The 20,113-nt window shown below is 40.1% G+C and overlaps 1 protein-coding gene and 1 long non-coding RNA gene across 8 annotated transcripts in view; one reads left to right on the top strand and one right to left on the bottom strand.

The window, feature by feature from the left end:
• Nucleotides 1-20,113, top strand: part of rnf220a (ring finger protein 220a) — a 482,952-nt gene that overhangs the window by 220,148 nt on the left and 242,691 nt on the right. The window lies entirely within an intron of this gene.
• The window catches only part of LOC133582069 (uncharacterized), an 82,389-nt gene that overhangs the window by 43,040 nt on the left and 19,236 nt on the right, over nucleotides 1-20,113 (bottom strand). The window lies entirely within an intron of this gene.

Raw genomic sequence — 20,113 nt, 5'->3', positions numbered from 1 at the left:
TGGGTTTTTTTTAGTTTAAAAAGTGAGGATTATTATATCAATAAAGTAGGGGTGTAACGGTACACAAAAATTTCAGTTCGGTACATACCTCGGTTTAGAGGTCACGGTTCGGTTCATTTTCGGTACAGTAAGAAAACAACAAAATATACATTTTTGGGTTATTTATTTACCAAATTTGTAAAATCTTCCACCAAAAATATTTTTCTTAGTGTAATATTTGATGTGAAGTAATGGGAACCTTGGATAGGTCAATAATTCATAATAACATTGATTTTGATTCAATATTATGTTTTGAGCAATGACAGTTTGAAAAAAAAAAAAAACAGGTTTGTGTTATTACTCAACATTGCAACTTTTTCTAAATTACATTTAACCTTTAAGCTTTTTTATTTCACTTTTGTTATGTTTTTGTTTATTTTAATAGTATTTTTAGAATGTGCCGTGGGCCTTTAAAACATTAGCTGTGGGCCGCAAATGGCCTCCGGGGCACACTTTTGACACCCCTGCTATAGATAATAAAAACTTAAATGTGATAAATCTATGGATAAAAAGCAGAGCCTGGCGACGCATGCGCGTGTATCATAATTCTCTCTCTCTCTCTGTCTCTGCCCCTCCCTCACCAATGCACAATTTGTTTTGTTTTTAACCCCTTCTTAACCCTGAACGTACATTGAAAATACACGCAACCCTAACTCAAAATGCCGGACATTTGAGGCATTTAAGAAACTCCGCAAAAAAGGACATGTCCGGTGAAAAGAGGACGTATGGTCAGTCTATCCTAGCCCGTTAGCATGCCGTGTGTTGTACCTCGGTGTGCATTGTTTACACAATGTGCGTTACGCTACTTAATATGTCCGTGTGGAAACTCGTTCGGTACACCTCCAAACCGAACCGGAACCCCTGTACCGAAACGGTTCAATACAAATACACCGCTACAATAAAGACAGATTGTCATCAGATGGTGCTATAGTTCATGATTTCACTAAATCTGGGGTGAATACGGAGTGAAGAAAGGCTAATGGACAACAAAGGTAATCAAGACGTACACATGATACAGCGGTAATTTACCAGCCCCGCCCCCCCAAAGCTCATTGTGGCTGATGTTGGGCAATCAGCTAGCGCCATCCTGCCTGCAGCACGCCTCTTCACTGGCCCCTTGTGTTGTGACTCCTGACAACTTCTCCAATTTGCTCGGCTGTGTGAAGAGCCAGGGAGCGCATTGATATCTTCCCACCTCCACACACACTTCAAGGGGGAGCCATAATCTTGCACACACACACACACACACACACCAAAGTCATCAATATCCCCCAGCATTTATAAAAGATCTGGCCCCAGGATAGGGTTTCAAACCGGCTGCCACGCACACACCAACACACTCATTGATTTGTCTTCTCAGATTCAGCACAGCTTCAGTCATTGTTTGAGCAGTCGGGACCTTCCATCTGCGCTTAAATGTTTGTCGGCTCGCGGAAGAAAAAATAAAAGACGAGTCACATGCTGAGTGAAGGTCAGGGAAATCATATTAGTTTTTTGGTCGATTTATTATTCCGGCAATAGGGAATGAAAAGAAGAAGTTGGGTGTACAGTAAAGAGTCTATGTCGGTGTTTCAAAACCACTGTTGGGCCACGAGCTGTAATACACTTTTCCACCACATGTGGTAGTAATGACAACATCCAACAAACAGAAGAAGTCTGGAGCTAAAGTCATAGAGACATTTCTTTAGTGCAAACAATATGACTAAAGTGGTGAGGCTGTATTTTTATTTGCACTCTATATATGTATATATACATATACGTATATATACATATATACACATATATATACACACGCACACACATATATACATATATATTAGAGATGCGCGGATAGGAAATTATTTCATTCGCAACCGCATCACAAAAGTCGTCATCCATCCGCAATCCACCCGAACCAACATTTTATCAAAACCACACCCGCCCGCCACCCGCCCGTTGTTATATATCTAATATAGACGATGCAAGGCATTAGTGAGGTTATAAAGCTTTTGCCTGTTAAAGAAAGGAGACTGATCCAATGTGCCAGAGACATTCAATGCGTGCCACGCATTAATATCTCTTGGCCACGCATTAGTGGCTAAGAGATATTAATGCGTGATAATATTATTTATCATTATTATAATATTATTGTCATTTCCATTAAGAAAGTGTTGACTATTGTTGCCAATGCCCTCAGATCAGGGGTGCGTTCCTCACACTTTGTGTGCGCAGTTGCAGCAAGCAGAATGAGGCTTTTAAGAAGTAAAAAAAATGTTTTAGAAAGACTAGGCCTATATTTTCGTTAGGTAAAAAATAATGTTCTGAATTTATTTCAATGAATATTAACTTGTTAACGTTATAATGCTCAAATAGGGACGAGATTGGGGTGCACAGTGAACAATTTCGCAACAAAGATGAACCTTTATTGATTGATCTGCAGCCATGACAAAATATCAGACAATCTCCATTGTCAACGACAGGCAGGAAAATAAAGATAAACACATAGCCTATGTTCTAGGCATAGGCATAGGCTCATACGTTTTTAAGTTGAAATAAAAAAATAAATAAAAAATGTGCCTCATAAGCCTTAGGCTGTCAATCACGCGCACAAACTTAAATTATACAAAAACATATGTATGTCATCCCTATTTAAACAAAAATAAATTAAATAAATAATAATAATAAATTACCTGCAACTTATTGGCCAAGGCAAATAGCTGAAGGGGGGAAATCAAACCCATCAGACTGCACTTTATCATCAAATTTGAATTATAATGAAAATAGACGGTCGCGACAAACAAAGCAGGCTAAATATCCTTACATTGTCGCCAATCGGAGATGCGCTTCACTTGAAAGCGAGGCCAAATAATTATTCACACATAGTAGTATATCTCAAATAGAAAAAAAACACAATAAACAACGCAATTGCCTTAATTCCTTTGCATTGTAGTGCGCCCAAACAACACGTAACCATCAAAATTATTTAGCTGACCGAACTCAATATAGGTTAGACATGGGCTTATTTGGTATAGCCTAGGTAACGTAGACTAATTTGTTTAACATATCCAACCGTATGTCTACTTACTTTTTTTTTTGTTAGCACTATGCAGGAATAAAATGGCATCTACAGTGCCAGGATTCATGCGAGAGCGCCTGGCCTCTAAAATGCACCCTGCTGCGCTGAAGGAGCGCTCACTTGCGCCACTTGTTGCTGGGACGCGGTGCCATCTTTTTCTTTTTTTCTTCTTCTTCTGTTGTGTTGTGTTGTGCTGCAGTGACTGATGAATAATTGACTGTTTCAAAGAGTGCTGCTCGTTTTTCGTATGTGGGTAACAACATTTAACTATGTATATATATTTCCAAATTGGTTCAACCGCCAACATCTATTTAAAATCTATTTTTACCCGCCCGACCCGCGGTTTATCCGCGGACTCCGCGGTTGTGTCCGCAAACCGCGCATCTCTAATATATATATATACATACACACATATATACACATATATATGCTTTGGCTATCAAATGATATTTTTTTTAATCAGGTTAATTAGTCTATGTGGGTGTTTCGGAACCACTGTTGGGCCACGAGCTGTACTCAGTTGTAATACACTTTTCCACCACTTTTGGCGGTAATGACAACGTTCAACAAATCTGGAGCTAAGGTCATAGAGAAATTTATTCAGCGCAAAAAATATGACTAAAGTGGTGAGGCTGTATTTTCATTTGCACTTTAATTTTTAATGACGAAGCAAATATTTATTTATTTTATGAATTTAAAGGTCAAGAACTATGTAACATGTAGCCGAGACTTGCTTTGTGTGACGCATCACAATGTTATTATAAAATACGCCAACACAAGTGATCGACTACGTACACGCAAAATAAATGACTTTGCCTTCTTTATCCAAGACGATTACTTACGTTATTTGGCCCAATGACGTCTTATTTTGCAGCCATACTCCGCAAAAAATACAGCAAAGTGGGACGTGCGAAAACCGAGCTACCCGTGTATGCTAAAAATGACCTTGTCTAAACTGTTCAATTCCTCACAGCTCCAGTATACAAACTGGTATATATATCAATGTTTTCAAATGTGCAATATTATATATATATATATATATATTATATACAGTATATATATATACACACATGTAAATACACACACATTATATATATATATATATATATATATATATATATATATATATATATATATATATATATATATATATATATACACATATACATATATATACATATATATATATATATATATATATATATATATATACACACATATATATATATATATATATATATATATACACACATATATATATATATATATATATATATATATATATATATATACACACATATACATATACATATATATATATATATATATATATATATATATATATGGCTGTCAAATGATATTTTTTTAATCAGGTTAATTAGAATTACAATTTGGATAAATCATTATTAATCACAGGTGATTACTGGCTTGCATAGTTAAAATGTACTTAAGAAAAAGACCCTGATATTCGTATCCAAGAACCTTTTTTTCACCTCTATTAAACTTAAATACCATAGATCAAATATATTTACCCCAGTAATGTCATCAAAACTTACCCTACCGGATGAAGTCCTTGGGCTCAAATACTAGTGTGGCCTGTAGTGTGTAGCATGCTGGGAATTATCTGTGCATGTGATGGAGGAATGCACAGTGAAGGGTTGAAATTCAACTGAATTGGCATTAAATCAGGTTGTTTTAGCTAATAATCATGCTGCAAGATCTAGCATGTTGCATTCAATGTGTATTCCCATTAATTCCCCTGGAAAATTTCCAACTTTGAATATTCCCGGAATTTTGCAACCCTACTGGTGTGGTTAAAGTAAAATACATTTTCTGACCTGTAACCTGTTTTGAAAAAAGTTATAAATGATAAATGGGTTGTACTTGTATAGCGCTTTTCTACCTTCAAGGTACTCAAAGCGCTTTGACACTACTTCCACATTTACCCATTCACACACACATTCACACACTGATGGAGGGAGCTGCCATGCAAGGCGCTAACCAGCACCCATCAGGAGCAAGGGTGAAGTGTCTTGCTCAGGACACAACGGACATGACGAGGTTGGTACTAGGTGGGGATTGAACCAGGGACTCTCGGGTCGCGGACGGCCATTCTTCCACTGCGCCACGCCGTCCTCGAAGAACTTGAATACACCTCACGGTGATGCTTGGACACGTCATCAGTGATAAACCCGGGGTCATAGGGTGTTTCGGGTCTTTAATCATCAGACACCCTCGCCTGGGCGACCCAGCCGGGGGTGATCAGACCCCGGCAGAAATCAGTTTGGCTCGAGAATCGATTCCGAATCGAATCGTCACCTTAAGAATTATAATCAAATCGACTCGTTAGGTGCCCGAAGACTTTGACGTAAACCCCCGCTACAAATCCTCCACCCCCACAAAAAACCCCGCTCGCTCTGCGAGTTGCGTGGCATTGTAGATTCCTCAAAACCTGATCCTGTCTAAATTTGCGGGGCCTTCCTCATCGATTTCGCGGGGCGAAAATAAGAGGATAGGAAAGCATGTTAGACGTCTCCGGAATCAGAGCCAATCCATTAGCAGCGATCAATACCCCGGCAGAGGAGAAGGAGAGAGGGAGACGTGAGTGTTGACAAAACCAAATAAATATAGACGCGCAAAGAGAGGAGAAATCAGATTAGTGCTGAGAGAATCTAAGCACAACACTTTTAACCCCTAACCTAACAATCTGTGTTTACACCACAGTAAGGAGAGAGGGCGGGGGGCTGGAGGGGGGGGGGCAGGCTTTTGTGGTGGCATGGAGGGAGCGTCTGTTCCCCGCTGGACTTTAACAAGCTTCTCTCCGTTACATAAAAACACAACACACTGTTGACATGCATGCTATACACATAACACACAATCATGTGACTTTGGATTTACAGCCCTCTTGTGTCACTGTCAAATAAGTCCCCGTTTCGTATAAAGATTATTACATGCCATCTGCTGCCTGGCTTCTAATTCTCTCTTGTTTTCTCTCTTTTCCATGTGCCCCCGTTTGGTTTCTCCTGCCAGGTAAGTTGATAACATTTGATTTATTTGAGCCCGACAAGAAAAGCTGATTTGCAGATGTACACACTTAACAATTCTGGGTTATTTTGATGACCCAATTTATGAGTTGCTATTGTTAGGTTACATTTTGGAGTTGTTTTTATGAAGAGCAATCCATGTTTTGGGTTATAAGGGTATTATTTTAACTTAAGTTCTGGGTTTTCAAAATTATGAACCATTTTTGGGTTGTTTTTTAAAAAGTTACTTTTTTCTTGAAGGGGATTTTATTATGGATTAATCTCATTAGCAATTTTTTCAATCACCCAACATTGAGTTAGCATAACTCAACTTTTGGGTTAAATAATTCAACCCAATAATTTGGTTGGGAATAACCCAACATTAAGTTATCGTAACTCAACTTTTGGGTTAAATAATTAAACCCAATAGTTTGGTTGGGAATAACCCAACATTAAATTATCGTAACTTAACTATTGGGTTAAATAACTCAACCCAATAGTTTGGTTGGGAATAACTCAACATTGAGTTAGCATAACTCAACTTTTGGGTTAAATAATTCAACCCAAAAGTTTGGTTGGGAAAAACCCAACGTTGAGTTAGCATAACTCAACTTTTGGGTTAAATAATTCAACCCAATAGTTTGGTTGGGAATAACCCAACATTTAATTATCGTAACTTAACTATTGGGTTAAATAACTCAACTCAATAGTTTGGTTGGGAATAACCCAACATTAAGTTATCGTAACTCAACTTTTGGGTTAAATAATTCAACCCAATAGTTTGGTTTGGAATAACTCAACATTGAGATAGCATAACTCAACTTTTGGGTTAAATAACTCAACCCAATAGTTTGGTTGGGAATAACCCAACATTGAGTTATTAGCGTAACTCAACTTTTGGGTTATATAATTCAACCCAATAGTTTGGTTGGGAATAACCCAACATTGAGTTAGCATAACTCAACTTTTGGGTTAAATAATTCAACCCAATAGTTTGGTTGGGAATAACTAAACATAAAGTTATCATAACTCAACTTTTGGGTTAAATAATTCAACCCAAAAGTTTGGTTGGGAAAAACCCAATGTTGAGTTAGCATAACTCAACTTTTTGGTTAAATAATTCAACCCATTAGTTTGGTTGGGTATAACCCAACATTAATGTAACTCAACTTTTGGGTTAAATAACTCAACCCAATAGTTTGGTTGGGAATAACCCAACATTGAGTTATTAGCGTAACTCAACTTTTGGGTTAAATAATTCAACCCAATAGTTTGGTTGGGAATAACCCAACATTAAGTTAGCATAACTCAACTTTTTGGTTAAATAATTCAACCCATTAGTTTGGTTGGGAATAACCCAACATTAATGTAACTCAACTTTTGGGTTAAATAATTAAACCCAATAGTTTGGTTGGGAATAACCCAACATTGAGTTATCGTAACTCAACGTTTGGGTTAAATAATTCAATCCAATAGTTTGGTTGGGAATAACCCAACATTAAGTTAGTACAACTCAACTTTTGGGTTAAATAACTCAACCCAATAGAACATCATGTCATGGCTGTCTTGAGTTTCCAATCATTTCTACAACTCTTATTTTTTTGTGATGTAGTGATTGGAGCACATACTTGTTGGTCACAAAAAACATTCATGAAGTTTGCTTCTTTTATGAATTTATTATGGCTCTACTTAAAATGTGAGCAAATGTGCTGGGTCAAAAGTTTACGTACAGCAATGTTAATAATTGCTTACATGTCCCTTGGCAAGTTTCACTGCAATAAGGCGCTTTTCAGCTAAATTTGTTGGTTTTCTGACATGGACTTTTTTCTTCAGCATTGTCCACACATTTAAGTCAGGACTTTAGGAAGGCCATTCTAAAACCTTCATTCTAGCCTGATTTAGCCATTCCTTTACAACTTTTGAGGTGTGTTTGGGGTCATTGTCCTGTTGGAACACCCAACTGCGCCCAAGACCCAACCTCCGGGCTGATGATATTAGCTTGTCCTGAACAATTTGAAGGTAATCCTCATTTTTTGTGTCATCTGACATCAAATGGAACAACAATTGAGCTGTTTGGCCACAATACCCAGCAATATGTTTAGAGGAGAAAAGGTGAGGCCTTTAATCCCAGGAACACCATCCCTCTCATCAAGCATGGTGGTGGTAGTATTATGCTCTGGGCCTGTTTTTATGCCAATGGAACTGGTGCTTTACAGAGAGTAAATGGGACAATGAAAAGGGAGGATTACCTCCAAATTCTTCAGGACAACCTAAAATCATCAGCCCGGAGGTTGGGTCTTGGGTGCGGTTGACCCCAAACACACCTCAAAACTGGTAAAGAAATGGCTAAATCAGGCTAGAATTAATGTTTTAGAATGGCCTTCCAAAAGTCCTGACTTAAACTTGTGGACAATGCTGAAGAAACAAGTCCATGTCAGAAAACCAACAAATTCAGCTGAACTGCACCAATTTTGTCAAGAGGAGTGGTCAAAAAATTCAAGCAGAAGCTTGTGGATGGCAACCAAAAGCACCTTATCGCAGTGAAACTTGCCAAAGGATGTCATGATCCGTAGTCCGGATCATGTTTTTGTTATGTTCTGTTAATTTTGGACTCCTTTAGTTCCTGTTTGTGCACCTCCTGTGTTTGTTACCATGGTTACTTATTGTTTTCACCTGCCTCTGGTGTTCGGGACGCTCACCTGTCTCTAATCAGAGGCATTATTTAAGCCTGCCTTTGCCAGTCAGTCGGCCTGGCGTCATTGTTTGCCTAACGCTATTGTCACGCAACCTACTAGTAAGTCTTGTTTGTTCCATGCCATAGTTTATGCTAAGTGTCCGCTTCATTCCTTGTCTAAGTAAGTCTTGTTTATTTCATGCCACAGTCAACGTAAGTTTTCCTTGTTCATAGTTTATGCTAAGTGTTAGTTTAGTTCCTAGTACGATCAGCGTGTTGTGCCTTCGCCTTGTGTTCCGTTTTTTGTAGTACTTTGATTTTGAGAAATCAATCAATCACTCTATCACAAAAAATAAGAGTTGTAGAAATGATTGGACACTCAAGACAGCCATGACATGATGTTCTTTGCAACGACTGTAGATGTATTGTCAGTCAGTGCCTTGAGTTCAATTTCTTCTGTGATGTATTCCCCAAAATGAGGTTGTACACAAAAGATTGTATAAAGTCAACCACTGTAGACTTTCATTGCGTTTCGTCCTCAATTCAAACGCGAGCTGACAGCTAAAGTTTGTGACTCATACAAAATCATTTCTGCATATCTCTCTGAACGCTTGTCTCTCAGTGCCCCCATTTTGGAAGGCCCTTCATCTTCAACATGGCAGTCCAACAAAGACAAATTGTAGTTCCATACGCAGCTCATCCAGCGCTTAAATCCTCTCTGCATATTCCCTGAAAACCCTCGTTTTTCTTAATGGTGTATTGAGTGAAAGATAATGACCGTTTTGGGTGCGACACTTTGGTTTGTCGTCTTTCTCAGGCCCTAATGGATGACGATTACCTTGCAATGACAGTGTCTGTGTCACGGAGCGGACGACATAAGTGTGTGTGAGGGAAGGATTTTCTGTATTGGCTTCTTGTCAGATGACAACAAAGATGTATTGTTCTCCATCTCAATATTCGGTATGTATAATAATGAACTGGTTTTCGACTGAAATGATTATTAAGATAGATAAGAAAAACATGAATCCAAACAAAATAAATTAAATACTAATGCACACCATGACCAAAAAGTAGATAGTAGTGTTTCAATATTGCTCACATTTGTTTCCGCTGATTGAGTCGGTGGAACCTTTCCCCCCCTATTCAAGAATCCAAATGACAGACTCCTGTCAATCAAATCCTGAACCAACAAACATACACATGTTTCTACTATTATTTAAGGAATTATTCTTTTTTATTTCTGGTGTACTGGAGAAGAGGCTTTGCCGGATAGTCGAACCTCGGATTCAGGAGGAACAGTGTGGTTTTCGTCCTGGTCGTGGAACTGTGGACCAGCTCTATACTCTCGGCAGGGTCCTTGAGGGTGCATGGGAGTTTGCCCAACCAGTCTCCATGTGCTTTGTGGACTTGGAGAAGGCATTCAACCGCGTACCCCGGGAAGTCCTGTGGGGAGTGCTCAGAGAGTATGGGGTATCGGACTGTCTTATTGTGGCGGTCCGCTACCTGTATAATCAGTGTCAGAGCTTGATCCGCATTGCCGGCAGTAAGTCGGACCCGTTTCCAGTGAGGGTTGGACTCCGCCAAGGCTGCCCTTTGTCACCCATTCTCATACTTGCCAACCCTCCCGGATTTTCCGGGAGACTCCCGAAATTCAGCACCTCTCCCGAAAACCTCCCGGGACAAAGTTTCTCCCGAAAATCTCCCGAAATTCAGGCGGAGCTGGAAGCCACGCCCCCTCCAGCTCCATGCGTACCTGAGTGACGTCAGGTGCGCAACACCACGTAAATCGTTGGCCAACCAAAAAGTAACCCCAGTACGCTATAGCCAACATTCACCAGGAGATGGCAACAGACAAACATAGATCACTATTACATTCCTCCCCTTTTAGAAATGTATAGAAGTTACTCAAAATAAATAAACAACCCAACCAAAAAATGCAGCAGCTCAATTAAAAATCTGTACTTAAGCCACATTCTTTTCTTTTTTTTTTAGAACTGAACTCTTAACCCTCATTTGTAAAAAAAATAACATGCTTATTATACAAACAGTATTTGTACACCTTTAACACAGATTTGTATACTGTCTTCAGAGATTCAGTTTTTTTGGTGGTCCTAGAAACCTTTCTGGGTACCTGCGAAAGGGTGTTCAGCATGGTTGGAAAAATAGTGACAGAGAATAGAACAAGGATGGACAATTCAACCCTTAACTCAACAATGAGTAGATGAGTGTTATGTGTGTGTATATGTGTAAATAAATGAACACTGAAATTCAAGTATTTCTTTTATATATATATATATATATAATAAAATAAATATATATATAGCTAGAATTCACTGAAAGTCAAGTATTTCTTATATATATATATATATATATATATATATATATATATATATATATATATATATATATGTATATATATATATATATATATATATATATATATATATATATATATATATATATATGAAATACTTGACTTGGTGAATTCTAGCTGTAAATATACTCCTCCCCTCTTGGCGCCGCCCCCAACCACGCCTCCGCCCCACCCCAATTACGCCCCCTCACCCCCCACCCCCCGAAATCGGAGGTCTCAAGGTTGGCAAGTATGCCCATTCTGTTCATAACTTTTGTGGACAGAATTTCTAGGCGCAGTCAGGGCGTTGAGGGTATCTGGTTTGGTGGCTGCAGGATTAGGTCTCTGCTATTTGCAGATGATGTGGTCCTGATGGCTTCATCTGGCCAAGATCTTCAGCTCTCCCTGGATCGGTTCGCAGCCGAGTGTAAAGCGACTGGGATGGGAATCAGCACCTCCAAGTCCAGAGAGAGTGCAGACCTGTGGTGGTGGTGTTATGTTCAAAGGTCCATTGATCACTCCAAAAATACACTATATTGCCAAAAGTATTTGGCCACCCATCCAAATGATCCGAATCAGATGTCCTAATCACTTGGCGCGGTGTATAAAATCAAGCACTTAGGCATGGAGACTGTTTCTACAAACATTTGTGAGAGAATGGACCATTCTCAGGAGCTCAGTGATTTCCAGCGTGGAACTGTCATACCTGTGCAACAAATCCAGTCGTGAAATGTCCTAAATATTCCAAAATCAACTGTCGGCTTTATTATAAGAAAATGGAAGAGTTTGGGAACAACAGCAACTCTGCCACAAAGTGGTAGGCCACGTAAACTGACAGACGGGTCAGCGGAGGAATTATGGTGTGGGGTTGTTTTTCCAGGAGTTGGGCTTGGCCCCTTAGTTCCAGTGAAAGGAACTTTGAATGCTCCAGGATTTTCAAAACATTTTGGACAATTCCATGCTCCCAACCTTGTGGGAACAGTTTGGAGCGGGGCCCCTTCCTCTTCCAACATGACTGTGCACCAGTGCAGAAAGCAAGGTCCATAAAGACATAGATGACAGAGTCTGGTGTAGATGAACTTGACTGGCCTGCACAGAGTGCTGACCTGAAGCCCATAGAACACCTTTGGGATGAATTAGAACGGAGACTGAGAGCCATGCCTTCTCCACCAACATCAGTGTGTGACCTCACCAATGCACTTTTGGAAGAATGGTGGAAAAAGTCCTATAAACACACTCCGCAACCTTGTGGACAGCGGTCCCAGAAGAGTTGAAGCTGTAATAGCTGCAAAAAGTGGACCCACATCATATTGAACTGTATGGGTTAGGAATAAATATCCTTCTTGAAAATGCCCTCGCAAATATATATCTGCCACCCAATCAACGTTTTGCTCTGCTTCTTTGTTGGTTAAAAAAAAGTGAGTACCGCTGATTTCTCCGCTGGCCGGGTATGGCTCCGGTGCCACGTTCTTTCCTAAATCACAACTTGTGATTGGATACTCGGGAGTGACAAGTGAGTATCCAATCACAGTCACGTTCAACGTCAGGCTTCCTGGATGGCAACTGTCTGTTAACTGAATGTCCTTTGTTCGTTTACACTGCACAGCCGCCGCTAATGTTGACTCAGAAGTAGGAGTGCAATGGTACGTGTATTTGTATTGAACCGTTTCGGTATGGGGGTTTCGGTTCGGCACGGGGGTGTACCGAACGAATTTCTAAGCTAAAGTCTTAACAAGCTGCTTTGCTTCTTCTGCCTCTGTCTCAGCACCCAGCATTGTCCCATCCACACAACCATCTGATTGGTTACACACAAAGCGGTAACAGCCAATCACATACCTGCCAACTTTTGAAATCAGAAAAACCTAGTAGCCAGGGTCCAGGGGTTGCAAGCCCCGGTAGGTCCAGGACAAAGTCCTGGTGGGGGGTTCAGGCTTCGCCCCCCCGATGCAAAATGATTATTAGCATTCAGACAGGTTAAAATGTTGCTAAAACCATCACTTTTCTATCAGTCACAGTGACTTTTCAAAACAAAAATATTACAGCAAAAATCATATGGGTTGATTGACATGTTTATTCTGTAAGCTAACTTCAATAGTTTGAAATTATTTTGACAGTTAATGCCAGTTATCCTGTCAACCTTTCACAAGACTTCAATTTGTTAATTGAAAGTATAAACAGTATAAACACTTTTTACAGTAAACAAATGGTAAAACAGTACTAAACAATTCCATTAAAAAAAAAAATTGGTGTCATTATTAACTTTCTGTCCAAGCTTGTATAATCTACTGCCTTGTTCAATTGAAAAAAATATTCTGTGCCTAAAATTCACATTTCTATCACAATTATCATACTGTAAACATGGTAAGCTAACTTCATTAAAATTAGTAGTCCTGTCAATAGCATGGCCTTTCAAAGCCTTTCAAAAGAATTCAAAATATGAAAAATTAATGAAAATTAATTTAAGCCATCAGACACTTGAAAAGTGGCACATCACATCTCTAATGTAATCATTTTAACTTTTCAACAGAAATAGCACTGCAAAAATATTAAGGACATACTTCTGTATTTTGGTAGTTATGCTGTCAACATTTAACAAGATTTCTTCAACTTGGACTTGAAAGCATAAATAGTATAAACACTTTTAACAGTATAACCGTACTAAACAATTCCAATAGATAACATTGGTGTCATTACCTTTTTGTGGCTAAAATCCTAATGTATCTAAAGAATCTGTTTGGGCGACGAAAAACGTTGAAAGTTTTCCACTTGTATCGCTAGCAACGGCATTAGACTTGTGTTTTGTTGTCCCAACGTGGTCTTTTACATCGCTAATTCCTCCGTGTCCGATCGAAAAATCTTGTCTGCACAAGGTGCAATTTGCGTAGTTTTCACCCTTTTTGGAACGGATAATTATTCCCGGATAGGCTTTTGTATATTCTTCACGGAATGACTGCAGTTTTCTTTTCGGTTTAAGACTCGTTTGCGATTTTTCTCCGGCTGATTCCATGATCGTTCGCTCGTTTGGAAACAATGGCAACAGGTGCCTCGTGCTTGGCAGCGGTGCTATAAATAGCCTCGCGCATGGCATTCGGAATGGCTCGATAGGAAGTTACGGGAAGCAGTTTCGATTGTCATTGTTGTTACGCGATTTCGTGAATAAAACTTAAAAAATGTTTTATTTTTTTAAATTAATGAAAAACCGTATTTTTTATCACTGCAACTGTAACCCGGAATAGGTTGATGAAAACCGTACTAATTACGGGAAAACCGGAGTAGTTGGCAGGTATGCAATCAGCAGTGCGTATTCAAAGCAGTAACAGCCAATCAACAGTGCGTATTCAGAGCGCATGTAGTCAATGCTTCAACGTCGAGCAGGTGGGTGTTAGCAGGTAAGCATCAGGCAGTGGACTCTCCCAAATTATAATAAACACCTCCCAGTCAACTACTAGTAACATCACTATGAGCCCGTTGACGTTGTGGAAACTGCAGCTCAGCTCTCTCGCAGTCCTGGCTTGAGGTGAAGGCTAATTAGCTTTTAGCGTAACCGCTCATTTTGCGGTGTGTGTGTGTGTTACGGACAGAAAAGCTTTGAATGGCAGGGTCCCTGCTATCACATGTTGATAAAAATATAACATTTACATAATAAAAATCAACTACAGGCTTCCCAAATGCTGTAATAAATTAAGCATGATGAGTTGAATTAAAACTGTTTAATGTTGCACTTTTTATATGTAGAAGAAAAGTTGTGTCATTTTATTTAATCCGAGCAACAATTTGAAGCAGTTTAATGTTGATTAACGTTTGCAGAATTATTATAGTGTTCTCAATGTTAAAAAGGATAAAGCCATTGTTTACAAATTTGGTAAATAAATAACCAAAAAATTTATATTTTGTTATTTTCTTACTGTACCGAAAATGAACCGAACCGTGACCTCTAAACCGAGGTACGTACCGAACCGAAATTTTTGTGTACCGTTACACTCCTACTCAGAAGGCCTCCGGCAGAATTCATACACCGCTGGCAACAAGCTAGCTGGATTCTGATTGGATAAAAGCTCTAACTTAAAAACAGCAACGCTGGAGCCTAATTTGACATGAAGAGAATATGATGAATACTTTTATATATTTATGAAAAGTAAATACAAAATAAAATGAACTTTAATTAATTTATGACTATGCTTTATGTTAGGCCAGCAGAGAAGGCCCTGACGGCACACCACTGACTGGTTGTTAGCAGGGCAGAAATTCCTATCTTTTGAGTATGTCTCTTTAAAATAAGAGGTCAGTCAATGCCATTTACTACCTCGAGACACATGCTGCAAACTGCATTAACGTCCGTGAACCTGTGTCTCCGCCATACCTCCACTGGAGTAGAGTAGGATAGAGCTATTAATGTGGGCTAATGATTAGGAGCGCTAATAGTTATCAGTGTTTTAGGGCGAATATGATGGCCATGTAACAAAGGCCCGGATGACTTTATTACCCCCTTCAAGTCATTCGGCTAACGCTTACCAATGTGACCCCCTCTGCCGAGATGTCCCAAACCCTCTAACGCCGTCACCTCCACCTTCTAGTCATCCCCCGCCCTACACTCCCACGACATCAACCCACTTCCCCCCGTATAGTTCTCGCAGTGCCCCGTGATGATGAAATCAAATTAGGTGGACTGGATGGGCCTAAATCACAGCTCACATTGCAGGCCGTGACATAAAGAATGGCCGCGACGAGGTTAGCGAGAGTTCACGGCAGATAATGAAAGAGACAGGGAGGTAATAGCATGACAGAGTGGTGGGGTTCACCGTACTAGGGGTGCAGGGGATGGGGGTTAATACGAGGGGAGGGGTGGAGGTTCATTTGGAGGGTACCTGCCTATATGACCACTCTATCCGTTCAGGGACACTTATTCACTTCTTCTCCACCTTTTTTCTCCTCTTCCGCCTCTTTGTGCTGTCCTCTCCTTCATCCTCCACCGCCCATCTCTTCTCTTTGCCCAACCCTCGATCTTGATAGTGACAAAGGTTTTCACACTCAATTAAGTAAAGTATCACCTAAAAGGGAGTCTACGTTATCAAGAGACATCCACTAAGTACTTTACTGATGGTTGGCTTCTTTTAGCAATAGGGTCTATTTGTCGCAATAAACCTCACGTGTCATTTGACTTATTTTAGTTGACAGATTAAATTCTCCCTCCACGCCCATCTAAGGCCCTGTTTACAGTAAGCCGGATAAGGTTATACAAGGTAAATCCCACCTAACCTTATCCTTGTCCACACACACACACAATGGTCGTTTAAGACCCCCTCGCCCCCTCTGTCAGCCGGCGCAACGCGACCTAATACGCATGCCCGGAAAATGCGCACATCATAAGTCACCGCCAGTGTTGCTTTGTGTGCAAGTTCTTCAATTTAACTGATCTGAACAATATCCAGTGTTGTGGTATTTCAATTAAAAATGATCATTAAACACATCCTGAAACTATCCATCTAGGTTTTTTCTGCTTATACTGGTCTGGGGGTGGCAATCTCAGTAGGGAATATTACCAGACACCCTGGTCTCTGGTCACCACTTCCGAGTCCACTGGGGGAACACCGAGGCATTCCAAGGGTGACCGTGAGACACGTATTTTTGGGCTTTTCCCAGCTGAAACACCTGAAGGCAACCCACAAGGTGCGCAGATTCAACTCGCTAGTCTCAATGTAGCGACGGTCCAATACAGCAACCACGTTACTGCAGACTAGGGATGTCCTGATCCGATATTTGGATCGGATCGACCGCCGATATTTGCCAAAAATTGCGTATCGGCAAGGCATGGGAAAATGCCGATCCAGATCCAGTTTAAAAAAAAAACTCCGGTCCGTGTTTTCCAACGCACCGATTTAAATAATACATTCCACTTTTCTGCTGCTCCCTAATTTCCGTTCCGCATTTTCCAGCACACCTTCAACACATCCACATGTCTGTGAATTCTCACGCAGTTGCTTTTAGCTGCTGGCATTACACGACAGGCTCTTCTCACTCTTTCCTGTGTCTCCCTCTCACAGACAGCAAGTGCACCTTCTTACACACGTCACATACTGTCACGACATACGTCACATATTGTCACGACATACGTCACATACGTATACGTCCTCCCCGAGCAGAGAGGTAGCAGCACGGCTAACGTTAGCTGTGATGCTAGCGCAGCCGTGCGAGCAACGCTCCCTCTAAGGTGCTCGCCTGTGCAATTGCGCACTGTTTAAGCGTCCTCTGCGCATAGCAAATCTATGCCACGCACAAAATCAAATAAAAAAATAAGCGCATAACAATTTTCGACACACGGACACGACAGAGAAAACAGTTTTCGTCATCATTGTTCAAATATTGTGACGTCTGTCGAGACGCTTATCTCCATTCGGTGCCACACGTCCACACCATCAAAATGCCGAGGCAAAAATTTCCACATCAACACCGTATGAAAAAATTTGTGATTTTTTTAGTTGTGATTTCCTTTTCTGCATGAAAGTTTAAAAGTAGCATATATTAATGCAGTATGAAGAAGAATGTTTTAATGTAGACATGCAAGCCTTGAAAGAAAATTTTGAAAATCAAGACTACATTTCCTGCAAATGGGTGCATTTCTACCCTATATTATAACTTTAGATTTATTCTCAAATCAAACTCTTTTGGCTGTCTTTTGGACACTTACATCCGGCGCCCCCCTCCACACCCTGGATTATAAATAATGTAAATAATTCAATGTGATTATCTTGTGTGATGACTGTATTATGATGATAGTATATATCTGATAGTATATATCTGTATCATGAATCAATTTAAGTGGACCCTGACTTAAACAAGTTGAAAAACTTATTCGGGTGTTACCATTTAGTGGTCAATTGTACGGAATATGTACTTCACTGTGCAACATACTAATAAAAGTCTCAATCAATCAATCAAAACACATAGAATCATCATACTGCTGTGATTATATGCATCAAGTGTTCATTCAAGGCTAAGGCAAAATATCGAGATATATATTGTGTATCGCAATATGGCCTTAAAATATCGCAATATTAAAAAAAAGGCCATATCGCCCAGCCCTAGTTTCAATGATGCCATTTCTGTTTGTCATTTATAATTTTGTCTATTTTGTGTTTATCCTTGAATAAACAGGTCAGTTTCTTGTTACCAACCATTGTGTATTATTCAAACTCCCCTAATTCAGCTGGCTAGTTGTTATCAAGAGTACTAAAACCCTTTTCAACATGATTCTGACAACTAAGTAGGCTAAATAACTTTAAACTTTAATACATGCTCGGATAGGCCAGTATCGGTCAGTATCGGTATCGGATCGGAAATGCAAAAACAATATCGGTATCGGATCGGAAGTGCAAAAACCTGGATCGGGACATCCCTACTGCAGACACTGTGCCGATCTACGTAATGATCTCACACTCCAGCTTCCTTGGATCCCTCCATCTGGGGCGAGACCTCATGCCTAACCCAAAGGGTGCAATCCACCCTCTTCCAGCCGATAACCATCCTAAACTAAACAACTCATTTGTCTTATTGACTCAAAATGATGAAAAATCGCTGGTTTTGACAAACGACAACAATATACGGTATAATGCAAATAAATCCAGGTCTAATTGCTGTCTAATAATCTACTAAATAGATTTGCATTTCGACTGTGTTGAATGTCAGAGACAAGACATAACACCTAATCGTTCCTACTGAGCATTACCAGATGGTAGACTGCATGTGTGTGTATGTCTGTGTGTGTGTGTCCATGCATTTCCTGTTAATTCTAACCTAACAAGACACCTGTCGTCTGCAGTCTGCTGTTTCCCCCCCTCTCATTACCAAATACCACCACATGGAATATCTTGTTCTCATAGACAACACACATATACGACGATCCTTTGACCCTTGCCAGCAGTTAGTGTTCTCTACCACAGCAGGAAACGTCGACATTTGACCTGCTATCTATCTTCCTGTTCCTTCCTAAATGGGGCAGGAGATAACTGAGGGTCACGGTTATTTCAAGCTGGCTACCAGCCTACATTACTTCCTGGGATTCCATGCTTTCTGGTCAAGTAATTATTTTTAGCACCCGTTTTAAAATGATGGCATCTTGCTTGGGTTTCAGCAACACTCTGTTACTGTACATTGTCCAAGGAGAAACTAAGGTTGCAAGACACGGTTTGTGGTAACCTCCATGATACAGTCGGGGTCAAAAGCTTACATACACTTGTAAAGAACATAATGTCATGGCTGTCTTGAGTTTCCAATCATTTCTGTAACTCTTATTTGTTTGTGATAGAGTGACTGGAGCACATACTTGTTGGTCACAAAAAACATTTATGAAGTTTGGTTCATTTATGAATTTATTATGGCCCTGCGATGAGGTGGCGACTTGTCCAGGGTGTACCCCGCCTTCCGCCCAAATGCAGCTGAGATAGGCTCCAGAACCCCCCGCGACCCCGAAAGGGACAAGCGGTATAAAATGGGTGGATGGATTATGGGTCGACTAAAAATCTGACCAAACAGTTACATTTTTGTTTAATCTGACCACAGAACTTTCCTCCAGAAGGTCTTATCTTTGTCCATGTGATGTCAGATGAAGCAAAAAATTTAGCTGTTTGGCCACAATACCCAGCAATGTGTTTGGAGGAGAAAAGGTGAGGCCTTTAATCCCAGGAACACCACACCTACCGTCAAGCATAGTGGTGGTCGTATTATGCTCTGGGCTTGTTTTGCTGCCAATGGAACTGGTGCTTTACATCAGCCCGGAGGTTGGGTCTTGGGCGCAGTTGGGTGTTCCAACAGGACAATGACCCCAAACTAGGGCTGGGCGATATTGCCTTTTTTTAATATTGCGATATTTTAAGGCCATATCGCGATACACGATATATATCTCGATATTTTGCCTTAGCCTTGAATGAACACTTGATGCATATAATCACAGCAGTATGATGATTCTATGTGTC

The sequence above is a fragment of the Nerophis lumbriciformis genome, linkage group LG03 (genome assembly GCF_033978685.3).
Source record: "Nerophis lumbriciformis linkage group LG03, RoL_Nlum_v2.1, whole genome shotgun sequence".
NCBI classification, from domain to species: Eukaryota; Metazoa; Chordata; class Actinopteri; order Syngnathiformes; family Syngnathidae; genus Nerophis; species Nerophis lumbriciformis.
The sequence above is the reverse complement of the archived record's forward strand: the minus strand, read 5'-3'. Positions and strand labels throughout refer to the sequence as shown.